General features: G+C 44.4%; 1 protein-coding gene and 1 long non-coding RNA gene across 7 annotated transcripts in view; one reads left to right on the forward strand and one right to left on the reverse strand.

Moving 5' to 3' along the window:
* PAG1 (phosphoprotein membrane anchor with glycosphingolipid microdomains 1) overlaps positions 1-14,046 on the forward strand; it is a 139,727-nt gene that overhangs the window by 97,092 nt on the left and 28,589 nt on the right. The gene's annotated exons all lie outside the window — the stretch shown is intronic.
* Positions 308-5,424, reverse strand: LOC309859057. The gene is made up of 2 exons (XR_014308514.1): positions 5,027-5,424; positions 308-4,701 (listed from the first exon to the last, which is right to left on the reverse strand). It is a non-coding gene; the product is annotated as an uncharacterized lncRNA (long non-coding RNA).

Consider the following 14,046-nt stretch of genomic DNA (forward strand, 5'->3'; position numbering starts at 1 on the left):
GGAGCATGGGGTGACTTACCACAGAAGTAGGAGTTCGCCTGTATCTGTCAGACACCTGACCCCGTGTCCATTCCGTGTGTTATGAATAATGTTGTGTTTCTTGCCTTGTTCCTGCCGTTGCCATAACAAGTGCTAAGGCAGACTGACATCATAGGACTTTTGGTGCATAAGATGCCAGGAAGAGAGTGAGATCAAAGTAAGGAAAAGGGCCTAAGACTGAACCTCAGAGAAGAATCACAGTATCACACAACTGGGGAGAGGAGTGAGGCTCTGGGAATGTCCTCTCAGCGTGCCGTTGGCACCACGGTTTGTCATTTTCATTTCCATTCACATGAGCCCGTGGCACTTCAGTTGACACACTGATGACAGTCATTATGAATAGTTCTATGAGGTGCCCACATGAAATGGGTTCTTCCTTTTTTACAAAGACAGACACATAGAAACTTAATCACAGACCTCACCGTCTCATGAGTGTGAGTTAACTGACCTGGGCAGACAAAATCCTTGATTGTTATTGGATCGTTTCAGTGACAGAAGTGGGGGAAAAAAAAAAAGATGAATAGAGGCCTGATGGTTGCATCTAGAGGCTTAATCAGTTCAGATTCATATTTTGGCAAGAAGACTTCCTAGTTAGTGCCTTGTCTTGCACCGCAAAACCCAGTGTCTGATTACAACTCTTTTCGTGACATTAAGATTAATCACTGGGTTCAGGTGTAATCATCCTGACTCACTCACTACAGAGTTTCCCATCAGCCCCAACCCTATAGTTCGAACCGTCTTTGGATGAGCATTGCTGAGGAACGATGGTTAGTTCTGAGTTGGCTTTGTGACTGTTTATGGCCTACTGTCTCCATTACTAGGTTCCTATATGTTTCCATAAAAGTCTATTTGAAATTGAATTATATTTTAAACAAATTTGAATTGGTCATCGTTTGAAATAGTATTTTTGTGAAACATTCATATCATTTCGAGATACCACTATTTTACAAATACAAATTTGTGTATATTAGATTTGGTTAAGGCAAGCTCTACCGTCTCTTCGAACTTTGTAGTGTGATCAATCATCCTGCATCCGAAGCAGCTGGTTCTGATATTGATAATGATTGCAGTTCACCCTGTGCATTCAGTGTAGCTCTATTTAACTAAAAAGAGAATCAGATACCAACTGTAAATTTAAATACTTTATATACTTGGAGTTTTTAAAAGATGCAGATTCCTTGAATATATTTTTGTTAAAATAGCAAGGAAAGCAGAAGGAGGAACTAATATTTATCAAGTGCCTTTTCTGGGCGAGGGCACTAAACTGCATGTTTCACAGGCTACAAACATAGCTTATTTTGCTAGTGATATCAAATATACTTTTCTGTACTGAATGGGAAACTGAAATACTGAAGATTCTGAATGAAGCTGACATGCAAACATAGCACATATTTGGAAGGCTGGCAGAGTGTGTTATCAATATGGCTTAAAGTGCTAATCTAGACCCAACAGAAGCGCCTCAGAATAGAGGTAGTGTCCAACTGTCGATTCCATATGTCAGTAGGATTTGTCCTGAAGATACTACAGCTGACTTCCTGGCCACGTCTATTAGTATCATGTGGTAATAATGGAAGGGTAAGATTACTGACAAAAGATCCCAGGCCATAATAAATCCCCCAACATGAAGTGGATGCTTTTTGCAGTGTAACTCCTGTCCCAAGCCAGACCTGGATGGGAAGAGCCAATAACAAGAGATGCAAAAACTTCTCCTTGAAGAGGATCCAATGCCAAAGAAGCATGGTGTTTACCGCCCCACCCCCATAAAGTGGTCTAAAGAAACCTGAACAGAAAATTGGGAGTGCTGTTTCAACCGTTAATGTCTAGCTGCTTTCTGCTGGGAAGTGAAAGAAACAGCCAAGACTGCAAGATGTGCGCACAGAGAAGCCCTCCGGCAGAAGCGTAGAGCCAGCAAGGCACAGGGTGCAAATCGCCTTCTCTGCAAACGCAGCTGGCCCCGTGGGTCTCATTAAAATCCCAGCACGTGCATATCGCCTGGGGAACTAAAGGGTAAAATTGCCACTGGACACACTCTCATTTATTATCTATTACACCAGTAGTTTCACCCTTCAAGGGGACACGACTGTCCTCAGCACAGTCTTGGTCAGCCTGCACACGTATGCAGCCACACGCCCTGTCGGGGTTTACGGAGCCCCTGCTGCTCTTGTAGGTGCTGGAGTTAGAGCTGTGAGGACAGAGGGTCCTCATGGGGCTTATACACTGAAGAGGATCCTGCAAGCGTAAACAAAAAGTCTAACATAGAAGACGCTTTCAGCTGGGACGCCTGGAAAGGAAGAAAGGGTAATGGGATAAAGGCTGAGGTGGGGATGGGCAAGGAGGGCATTGGAAGTCTTCCTGAGAACATGGTGCTTGAACCGGATAGAAAAAAACGAAGAGGAAGTGGCTAGGACTTGAAGGATGAACATTCCATCAGACAAAGACTTAGGATAGAGGGCCCAGGGTGACGACCCAGAGATGGAAGGAAAAGGCCACAGCAGCCTTGCAGTAACTGTTTGTCTGAGGTGAACAAAATGCCTTGTGCAACGATGCTTTTAAGCAACGTTGCATTTAAGCAACGATGCTCAAGAGAAAAGCTAAAGTAGCCTAAAGTGTAATGCAGAGTATCGCCGTCCTATTGTGTTCATTTCCAGGACACTCTCTACCCGTAAGAATTGTGGGTCACTTTGCAAGTGGGAGATAATGAACGTCCTTGTGCTCAGCCTTGACAAGCTACTGAAAACCAGGGCTATGTGAGAACCAGTAGACAATCAGGAGATTTTTTTCTTTTGTTATTTCTTGTTGTTTATATTTGAATATACTTTAAAAATAGAATGATTTTAATTATTAAAGTTAAAACTAATCATTTTAATTATTTTTTATTTAGTCAATCAACTATGTTTAGCCCTACGACTTCTAGATTAGTGTTTTGAGGAGTGCAGAGAAACATATGTAGACAACACAGCAGAGAGAGAACGTGCCTCAGTGCCAATGTCTTCTGGGTCTGGGTCTTTATGTTGCAAGCTCAGATACCACCTTCCGGAATAGACTCTACACATGCTCTCTTTGGGCCCAAGCTCTGAGGATATATGTGTGCAAAACACTTGGTTGATGTGGTTACCAGTGTGGACTTGTGTGGGAAGAGGAACGATGAGCTTTTTTTTTTTTTTTTTTTTTCACGTGGTCACATGCTGACTATGCAGGTTTCAGTACCATCAGAAATGAGACGAAGTTACATTTAGAAACAGGAATGAATAATCCCTCGAAGTGATTCTAGGTCCTAACTATGCATTCAGATGCTCTGGAGATACACTTACAAATGTCAATGTCCAGACCCATTCCCGACTGATGCCCATTTCTAGGGTTAGGCTTGGGCAGTTCATACACCATAAAAAGTTTCCCAAGTGACTCTAATCTAGCCAGGGCTGAAAACCCTAATCTAATTCAGAGGAACTTACTAATTCTGTTTAACCTTTAGGATAAAGTTGGTTTGGTTTCAGTTATCTTAGTCTTTGTATCTTGTATATCATCTGGATACTTCTTTCATTATTTCCTTCAAGTAAAGGTCAGAACTTAGGATCCAGGAGACAGACTTAGTGGGAACATCCCTTTCCCTCCTAACCTCCTCTCTCCCTTCCTTCCTTCCTCTTTCCTTCCTTTTATCCTTTGCTTTAAAAAAAAAAAAAAAAAAAAAGTCTCTTCTTATAAAACCTATTCTAGACATTGAAAACTTGAAAAATCTATAAGCAGTTCATGATAATTAAATTTAAAACTTCATGTGTGCAATATTTAGAAATTAAGATTTGCTTCTAAGAAATATTGAGGTTGCTATAATAAAGACATTCATATATAAGGCTCTTCAAAATGTTTGAAATAAAAAACTTGCAGTTGCAGTTGGTGTCGAGAGAGGAAAGAAAGACCTAGACTAAGGTAATTGCCATAATTGAGGATAATTACATCTTTGAGTTTCCAGCCAGCTATATGAGAGGGGAAGAGAAAAGGGAAATATGATTTTCGTACATACAGTTGAGTTGTTATTAAGAAAAGGCAAACTAATGTAGCAGGATAAAAAGCCTTTTTCCAGGCACTAAAATCTCTGAGTTTATCACACAGACACACAAAGCTTTATGTACTACAGAACAGAACAGTGTCATTAATAGTTTTACCAAAAAATGCAGATAAACAAATCCTGACAGTTTCCTATATTATGATTTTATAACAGCCGCCTCATTAAGACATTAGTCCATAGGCTTAGCTGCTACCTAGTGGAGCCCTCGCTCACGGCAGTAGGACCCCATCAGCTATGATATGGAGGATATTAATATTCCAGTCAGCCGGGGTAGCAGTCCATCCTTCAGTCCATCCGAAAGCCATATCCAGTAGGGGAAAAGGCATCGGACACAACTCTGTTAGGAAATTTGAGAGACTGGAATTTGAGTGATCCGACACAGTCTAGGGAGAGTATTAATAGTTTGAGGACTCTATTGAAATCATACACCTTGGTGACTCGGATGGACCCTGGATCCTTCCATTCCAGAATCAGACTTATGACAGATGAGTGAATGTCATAGAATGTCTCCGATGGTTCTTAATCATGTTGTCAGGACGATGAAACCGCGTACGTAGGTAACTTCTAGCAGACCAGCTGTCCCTAAAACTTGCTTGTTCCTGATAATACACCAACGAAATAAAATGAAATGAAATTTCAAAGACTTTGAAGAAAGGTCTAAGCAAAGTAACGTAAAAAAGGTTGAATCCTTCTCCTAAATTTCAGGACTAATAATGTATTGTTTTACAATTAGTACTGAGGAATCTCATACCCATTATAAATAATTGCTTACCAAAAGAACTGGAATGAAGCCACTTGGCTTAGATCATTTAATCCAATGAATTAAAATGATAAATACTAATTTCTTTTCCCAATGGCAATAACGAGATGTCAGTCACTATTTTGATTTTTTTTATGAGTTTTCTTTTCTGTCTCAAAACATACCTTCTTGTTCCTTATGTAAGTATATCTTTCCTTGAAGTCTTCCTGTAATAGAGGTATGAGAAATAATTAAGCAGGGCCCCTCTCAGGATCAAATCCCACTGTTACCTCCCCCACGGGATGCATTTACGGAGCTACCAGCACAGCTCTGCAGTGGCACTGCACACCTCTGGGAGGCTCCAGTCACCTGTTACAGTGTGTGCTGTTAGCACAGGCAGAACCTCTCAGTGTCAATGGCAGAGAAGAGTGAACTCAAATTCTTGACTCCGTGTGCAAAATTTGAGTTCCCATGTTCCATTTTTTAAGTTGTAAATAGCTTTACCTTATACTCCTTAAATATCTGTGTTTCTTTTCTTAATACAGTTAAAATTGGGCCCCTCGGACCCTCAGGAGATGTGGCTGACCCCTTTCTCCCAAGCTTACCCCAGCACGTCTCTAAGATGTGTCTGCCACCATAGACCTCTCCCCTACCTCTCAATTTAATGCCTTTGAAACATTCCTTCCCCCGCAAATGGGTGAAAACCTAGCATAGAGAAGTGAAGGGTGGGGGGGTGTCAAAGCTATACCCCGCTAATAGCTTTTAGTGTGCAATCGAAAGACTTTTCTTGTTCTCCACTTTCCAGGGAAAATGGAAATTGGGACAGAGTGACAACACTAACTGTTTGACATACGGAGTGCTTTGAAGTCAGCAGGGGAAAAAGGCCTGTCTCTAAAATGTCAGTGTCCTGAATCTATATTCTAGGTCTCTTCCACCATTCCGTAGCACTGTGGCACTGAATGTACGTTCCAAATGTGACCCTTCAACTTGGAGCCACTGTGACACTCAAAATACAGAACTCTCCAAATTATATTAAGACTTTCCATAAATATAGCCTCAACCCATAACTTCCATTTTATTCAGGGCTTACAAACAGAGAAAATGGGAAATCTGGAGGGAGAAGATGTGATTTTCATTAGCTATGAAGATTTTCAAAATTGCATTAGTTTCAGTTCATTAGGTCTCATAATCACATTAGCTGTGTGACATTGTAAGGAGAGGAGCTGCCCTGCAGAGATCCCCCGATGGGTTCCCCCGGAGTCTCACTACCTCTTGCACATGGGGACTGAATACGGGATTAGATTTTTCCTTTCACAGGATGAACCAACAGAAACAATACAGCACATGCAAACCGTGTTTACAAAGACGTTTCCTCTCATCCTTCCCTAATTCTTCCCACAGTGACTCCCCTGGCCAAATGCTGTGTCTATTCTGAGGATTCCAGAACTCTTAAAAGCTTGTCGAGTAACTCCCACCTCACTGGGATTCCCACTGGGCTCCTAAAAGAGTTGGAGCTGGTGGGCTTCAGTGAACTAGTCACTTCAGAATCACTTAGGACATGTGAGAGATGGATTCTTGGGCCCCACTCCAGTTCTCTCATATCAGAGTATCTGAGGCTCAGGCCCGGGCATCAGCAGCCTACCTAACAAGTGCTCCAGGTGTTGTGAAGCAGGACGTGGGGGGGGTCCTCAGGGACACAGGTGCAATGGCTGGTGCTCTCCTGTGCCTGGGAAGGAAGGCACAGGCAGCTGATGAGGCCGATGGACAGAGGGGAATGGCCGCCATTGAACTGAGGCACTTGACTACATCAGGACTGGTGATTGAGCAGACCACAAACTACTTCTCCTTTAAATTGAGGAAACATTCTCTTGCTCAGAAGTATGATCCTGTTGTGTCCTGCTATGTCTTTCCTCAGAACCTAGAGTTCGCACCATCTGTCTTTCCTGTCGGGTCCAGAGTCTTCTGTTCCCTGGCATGTGAATGGCTCTGTAGCGAACATGGACCTCCCTGAAGGAGGTGACTATTCTGGTTGTCGAGTTCCGTCTGGTCGTGCTGGATCGAGTTGTGTAAGAACCTCTCTCCAAGGTGTCACCACTCTGTTACACCTACTTCCCTACCCCATCAGTGTGGTTTTATCTTCCCTAAATTGTGCAAAAGAAGAGAGGAAAAGATCTTTCTTAAATTCACAAAGTAACCACAGATTAAGGCCAGCTATAGGTAAAGTGGTAAAGCAGGGTAAAAATGACAGGAATCTCTTCCCTCCGCCTACCTCACACGCACGGTGCCCGCATTCCGGCCTCAACCCTCTCACCCTTCACCTTTGCCTCCCTGTCCCTTACCAGGTGACTTGGTCTGTTCCGTGTATGCCTTCGTACGACTTTGAACACGCATGCCAATGCTAACACAAATATTTGGTTTTCTAAGCCTTTAACCTTTAACCACCTTTAACCACAAGGTGAAAGCAGTTTTCTCCCACTTAGTTAGGAGGTGATGGAGCTCTATAGGTACCTTCCCTGGTCCTTGCACTCTGACCTGTCCCTGGACGCTGGCTGACCCTGACTGTGACTGAGTGCATGAAGGGGAAGTGGTCCTTCCTACCCTGTGCCCATGCAGAGGCTCAGTGGAATCCACCAGACACATTGAGGACAATTCCCAGCCTGAAACAACATCAGTCCAAGGGCACTGTGGCTGTGTCAATACCACGGTGCCTCTTCCACCAAGCTGAATGGAATCAAGCTGCAGTTACTGTGACTGATGCAACATGGTAGAAGTGAAAAGGCTTGCGGCTTTTTGTTTCTTTCTGATTTCACGTGCCTGGAACTCAACAATGGGCTTTTTACAATCTTTGATCAAAATATAGCTCTGTATTAGGAACTTGATTCGAGACATTTTTCTCCTCCCGCATATTGAATTTTGCAATTAAATTGCCTCAGACCTGTGTCATTTCATTTTCAAGAAGATGAAACCGTGCTGGGGACATAGTAGGTTTTGAACAATTTTTTTTTTTTTGGATGAATTACAGAGTGTCAAAGAGTAGAATACACTTTGTGCCTTTGTGTTAAAGAGTAAGAAATATCAGAGATATTAGCCTAGAAACTAATGAAACCAGCCCAAAGAGCTGACTGTCTTTAATAATAGAAACAGAGAACTTCTGCAGAATGTTTTATTACATTTAGAACCTCTTCAGGCTTATCAAATACTGAGGTTAGAAATTAGATAGATCCCTTCCAGACTTGCTTTCTCTCTAAGATCTTCCTAGGTTTGAGCATATGCCTTTAAAAAGCCTCAGAAGCTTCCAGCAGCAGCATTTTCTCTCTCTGTGACAGGTGTGTGCCCATCTGCATATTTTTTGTTTTGTCTTTGCGTTTTACTTAAAGGCTGTTATAAATATGAATTATAAATGGGTAAATATGCCAGCTAGATGTTGATGAAAAAAACAGACTTGTAAGTCAGCCGCGCCGCCAGTGTTCAGCAGTGGGCTCGCTGGCAGTGGAGTTGATGACGGCAGAGGCCATTGGGACTGGTTCCTGGCTTGGGCACTGACTGAAAAGGCTGCCTGTGATTTTTCTTCCTGATGTTCCTGTAACTACTGCGGCCTTGTCAGGTTTTCCTGGGAATTACTAAGACTGTGCTTTCTGGGGAGTTGAAACTATTGATCACACTGAGAATTTCGTGTTCTTGCTGGGTCTACATTTCCCATTGGGTGGAAAGCCCTGAGTTTTTATTTTAGACCCAAGGGATTTCTGGCTACTTTCATAAAATGACAGAGTCTCGGAGCTGGAAAGAAACCTTATAAATGAGTTCATTTTTCAGGAGAAACTGAGGCGCAGGAAGTTTGGACTTGGTTGAACATGTTATGTTAACGAACACAGTGACATCTGCTCACTGGCATTTCATGGGTCTCTGGATTGGTACAGAGCTGCCTTTCCCTGGAGTACTTCTATGGGAATCAAGAAAGTCCTGTGACACAGGGCTCTGGCCTCGTCTTCACATAATCTTGAATGAAGTGAAGACCAAGCTGCCCCAGGGATCTGGATGACCCTTCAGCCCCATTTGGAAGGAAGGAGACCATGTATCCTAGGATTACTCCCAATGCTGTCCTCAGGCCAGCAGCCGAGACCTCACCTGGGAACCAGTGAGAAACACAGAATTCAGAATCTGCACCGGAACAAGATCCCCAGATGATCTGTAGATATATTAAAGTCTGTTTTGGAGCAGTCATTGAGCATTTGACTCTTGATTTTGGCTTGGATCAAGATCTCAGGGTCATGAGATGAAGCCCCACATGGGCTCTGTGCTCGTGCAGAGGCTGTTTGTCCCTCTCCCTCCCCCACTTGCGTTCTCTCTCTCTAAAATAAAATCTTAAAGAAGAGAGAGAGATTTTTGGCCCCACCCTGACTGATTCACAGGCCTCAGGCAAGCCCGGATTTCTACATTTTTAACGAGTTCCCGGAAGACGATGAGGCTTCTGGTCCAGGCCCCCACTGTGAGAAGTTCCGCTCTGCAGAAACCCTTGCCCTGCCACTTCTCTGCAAGGCACTTGGGAATCTTCTAGAGCCCTTGAGTACCCAGTTCCTGGCAGAAGGCCCTGAGGATGAACCCGGAGAACCTGTGCTTTCAAATACAAGTTCAGACTTATTCTACTCTAACTAGTCCCAGCCCCGAGGGGTTCCCAGTAACAGCAGCAAGTAACTCGTAGGGATATTTTTTGAAGATTCTGATTGTGTTTTTTTGGAGTCAATAAAAAGGATTTTGTCTGCTGATTCTATGACATAAATAATTCATAGTGTTTTAAAAACAGTCAAGAAGAGAACGAAGATGGCCGTGGCATACCAGGTCCTGGAGGCCAAGCGGAGCCACGTTCTCGCCGGCACCTGAGGGAACACGAACTCTGACGCCCACCGCCCTCACGTGAGGGTGTAGAACCACATTGGGAGGTGTGGCAGGGATGCCAGACTGCTTGCCCGAACTCTGCCCCAGCTCTCGGTGAAACCAGTGCTCCAGTGGGATTCCTCGGGCACGCCACTCAGATTGCCATCGCCTTCGAGTCTGCCTCTCCCATCCTGAGAGTTGACCTTTCCCAGAAGAAGCGCCCTTTGATGTGCAGTCTCGATGAGATAGCGCCTGCCTTTCGGGGGAGGGCTTGGTAGAAGCTAATTGGCATGTGAAGGATACTGGAGCATTTGTAATTAGCTGTCCACCCCCAGTCCAGCCAGCTGTTAAAACATACCTGATCATTTAGATACCATCAGCCATGAATGGAGGATTTGAGAGGCATTTAGGTCAAGCAGTAAATTTCGGAACCTGCCAGCAAAGAAACGTTAAGTTGTTATTGGTCACACCTTTTACTATTATGGAAAAGAAACTGGCTGAATCACTCTACCTGAGAAGCCAAATAAAAACAGGGCAAACAGTGCTTAAGAAAGCGGGGCTGTCAAGACCTGGTCTCAGGAAGCTGACCCTTGGGTAAACACCAAGCCCTCATGGGGTCCTCTAGGTCCCCTGGAAGGAGAGCACGTGCTGACACATGGCTGGGAATGAGCAGGGAGCAAGCCAGAAGAGACTGAGCATTCTAACCTCTGGTGCTAAGAGCAAGTCACGATAGAGGGAAGTTAAAAGGGCCAGGAAGAAGGGCAAGGCTCCCACATCCCAAACAGGCAGATGGCTGGGGATGGTGAACAGCGTGGGGCTGGCCACTGCCCGCCCCCTGAGGACACGCCGCTGGGGGTCACGCTACAGTGGAAAGAGCTGGGGACACCGAGTCAGGAAACCTTTAGCTGTGTGACCCTTGACACGGTACTTAACCTCCGAGTCTCAGTCTCCTTGCCTCCACCAGAACACCATAAGGAGGAAGAAATGCAACATGCGGGAGAGTGACTGGACCTGTCACTCCCCTGCATGTTAGTCCAGTCCCGTGTACTCACTGGAGAGTGAGCACACACTCACTTGGGTTTTTCAGTCTTTTTGATTTCAAGCCTTTGAGGGCTCTTCAGGGCCTGGGTAGAGCAAGATGATCACAGGAGGGAGGCAGGCAGTACCATGGAAATCTATCAGGGAGGCCGACAAGCAGACTTTTGGAATTCCTTGAGTCCCTGCGGAATGTCAACACCATCTGAAAAGACTGAGAAAGAGCAGCTTCTTCTCACCCTTCCCATCTCTGAAGGCCTGATCAACATTCACCTCCTCTTTTTCTCCTCTGCTCTTTTAGTTCATTCGACTGTTAATTCATTCAGATTATTTATTAAGGGCCTACTGTGTGCCGCTCACTAGGGCTATAGCTGTGAACCAGATAGGTCTGTTCTCAGCGCCCACTTTTGACCTTTGGCCAATGGAGGAGACAGCGAAGAGCTTCATCATTTCAGTTTTGAGTAATGCCAATGAAGCAAAAAGCTTTATAAGCTTTTACAAAACAGGCCTAAACTGTCATGTGCCTGCGTGTGTGTGTGTAGAGTGGGGGCTGAATTGCAGCGTCCGGAAAGTGGCTCCAAGGAAGTGACACTTCAACTGAGATCTGAAGCATGGTTAGGCTTTCATCAGATGAAAAAACGTGAGGCGAGCCAAGAATAGTTAAGGCTCCTCTTTCCCTTGAGACATGGAAGCCCCAATGCCTTTTGAGGGAGGGAAGACAGAGGAAGGCATGAAAGGCCCTTGCTGAGAAGGGGTCAGAGGAACGCCGAGCTCAGGGGCGTAGTGGGGCCACCAGTGCTGAGAGGCCACAAGGATCCATGTGCACAGGCACCGACATGTCCCCTGCTGTGCCTTTTCCCGAGAGACGTTCAGCTGCTTCGGCGACAGTGCAGAGAAGCCGGGTGGTGGTGTTTAAGGTTTGGTTTGTGTTAAGGTTTAGCCTTAAGACGTACTTGGCTTATTTTTTAATTATTTGCTTGATGTGCGCATCTCTATTCTTCTTTTCTTCCTTATAAATCATTAAACTTCATTTTTAGAGTTTGCTTGGGAATTTTATTCCTCATCTTTCCTACAGAAATAAGCATTCAGTAAAAAAAATTTCTTGATTGGTTTCTATTTTCCAGTTTATGTTGATGCTGAGGAGAGGGGAGAAATGCAGTGGACACATCCTGCCTGCTCCCAGGGAACTTTGAATTTAGTGCAGGAGAGCAAGGGCATAGGAGATAGACCGTAAAGCCCAGGTGCACACTTCCCGTTTAGACTCACACAAAATGAAGCCCTTTTACTATGTACCTCACCTGGTCTCCAAGAATCTATTAGTATCTCCCTCTTCCCCCTCCCCCTCTCTCTTGAGATTTACCATTAAAAATAAAAAATGTGGGGGCCTGGGTGGCTCAGTCCATTGAGCATCTGTTGATTACAGCTCAGGTCATGGTCTTGGGCTGTGTGAGAGAGCCCCTCGTTGGGCCTTGCACTCAGTGTGGAGTCTGCTTTGAGTCTTCTCCCTCTTCCCCACTCGCCTGCTCTAAATAAATAAATATATATATATATATATATATTTATATATATATATATATATATATATATATGTCTTTAAAAATTACATGAACCTTAAGAATTGGTCTTCAGGTCAGGATACGAGCAAAAGCAACCTTAGAAGCTACTCCTTACCCATCAGCCTCTTACCCCTTGGCTTTACTAAAGACAAAAAACCAAAAATGGTGATGGGGCTTTCATAAGCAATAAACTATATTACTTCGGTCACGTGAGTTTAACGTTTTGAAGACAAGCGAGAGCCACACAGACCCCTCCCCTGGAAAGGATCAGCTTTCACGTTTCCTATGTGGATCAATACATTTGGTACGAAGAAAAGTAATCAGGTTACACTGACAGATGGCCTTCAGGATTTATAACTTGCTCTGAGAATGAATGCCTGGCTTGTTCGGCCTTCAGCAGCAACCCTTGATAACAGGGTCAGTTTGTGACCTTCAGGATTTCCAGCTTCCTTTGTGTTACGCGCACAGGTGCTGTGCTTCTCTTGAGCTGCAGAGGAAGAAATGTCAAGTCATTGCTCCATGGTGGTGCTTTAAAATTTACAGTTCGAGAAACTATCAACAAGAAAACTCTTACCTTGGAGTCCTTCACCACCTTCTGCTCTTTGGATATATTTTCCCCAACTCAGGAAAAAAGAGAAATAGGGACATCTTTGTGACGACCTTCTTTGGCAGAGAACCTTTGTGCCTTAGCAAGATGGACGACCGACACTGGTTTGACTCCCCGTGCTCACCGCAGACCTGGCTCACGCGCATCTGGAGCACAGCAGCTTGCCTAGATCAGAGTCTCTCTAATCTGAACAGAAATCTACCTGAGTTTAAATACATGCGCTTAAAACTCTTTCAGGGGACTCGAGAATCGTATCGAGGGGTTAATTTAGCCTTAGCCTGGGCATCTGCCCATACACCTCACAGGACAGGAGCCCAGCAGAGAAATTGGCTCCTCAGCTATTGTTAAATTTGTCTGGCTAATCTGTGACTCATAATGTGTCATTTTATCTCATGGTTCCCACACCTGGTCATGATCGGGAAGGAGGAATTCCCATGGGGTTGTGTCCTGACTTCCCTCATTTTGTCTATCAGTGAGGGGTCATGAGCGAAGGTGGTTTCTATCATGCTTAATTATGAGTTGACTAGGACAGCTATAAAATGGTAATAATGACTATCATTACCAAGCTCGCCTGCTTCAGAGGAATCAAAGTGTCTGCTTCTATCGCTGATCTCACTGGCCATCCCAACTCCACCAAACTGTTACTTACACGGTCTGCTGTGATCAGAGCACCTGCCTGTTAAGAGAGTCAGAAAACCAAGTAGCTGTCATTTGGTCGTCCCCTGTCACTAATTTCATCTGGATTTTGTTGTTGTTGTTTTCTTTCCTGTTGGAATCAATTTAGGTGGCTGATAGTCTGGGCTAATGAAGATGAAACACCTAGCCCCAAACAGCAGTCTTTCCTTGAAGGGGCTGATGACTGGGCTGAGACTAGGATTATACCGCCACCTTGTGGTTGACGGTGGCACCTGCTTTTAAAGTGAAAGGCTATGGTTTTTTCCTGATGGAATCACGTATTAAGAACATGAAAGGATATAAGAGGATGAGAGATGGTGGAGCAAAATAATTTTGTGCAAAATACTTATTAAGACCGGCTTTCCGGGTCTTTTCAGAGAAGCCCCAACAGAAGTTCTGTAACCTCAAGTACTGACCTTCCTCAGAGCGAAATGACAAGTCCTCACAGTAGTCTGAATTA

The sequence above is a fragment of the Mustela nivalis genome (assembly GCF_964662115.1).
Source record: "Mustela nivalis genome assembly, chromosome: 2".
Classification (NCBI taxonomy): domain Eukaryota; kingdom Metazoa; phylum Chordata; class Mammalia; order Carnivora; family Mustelidae; genus Mustela; species Mustela nivalis.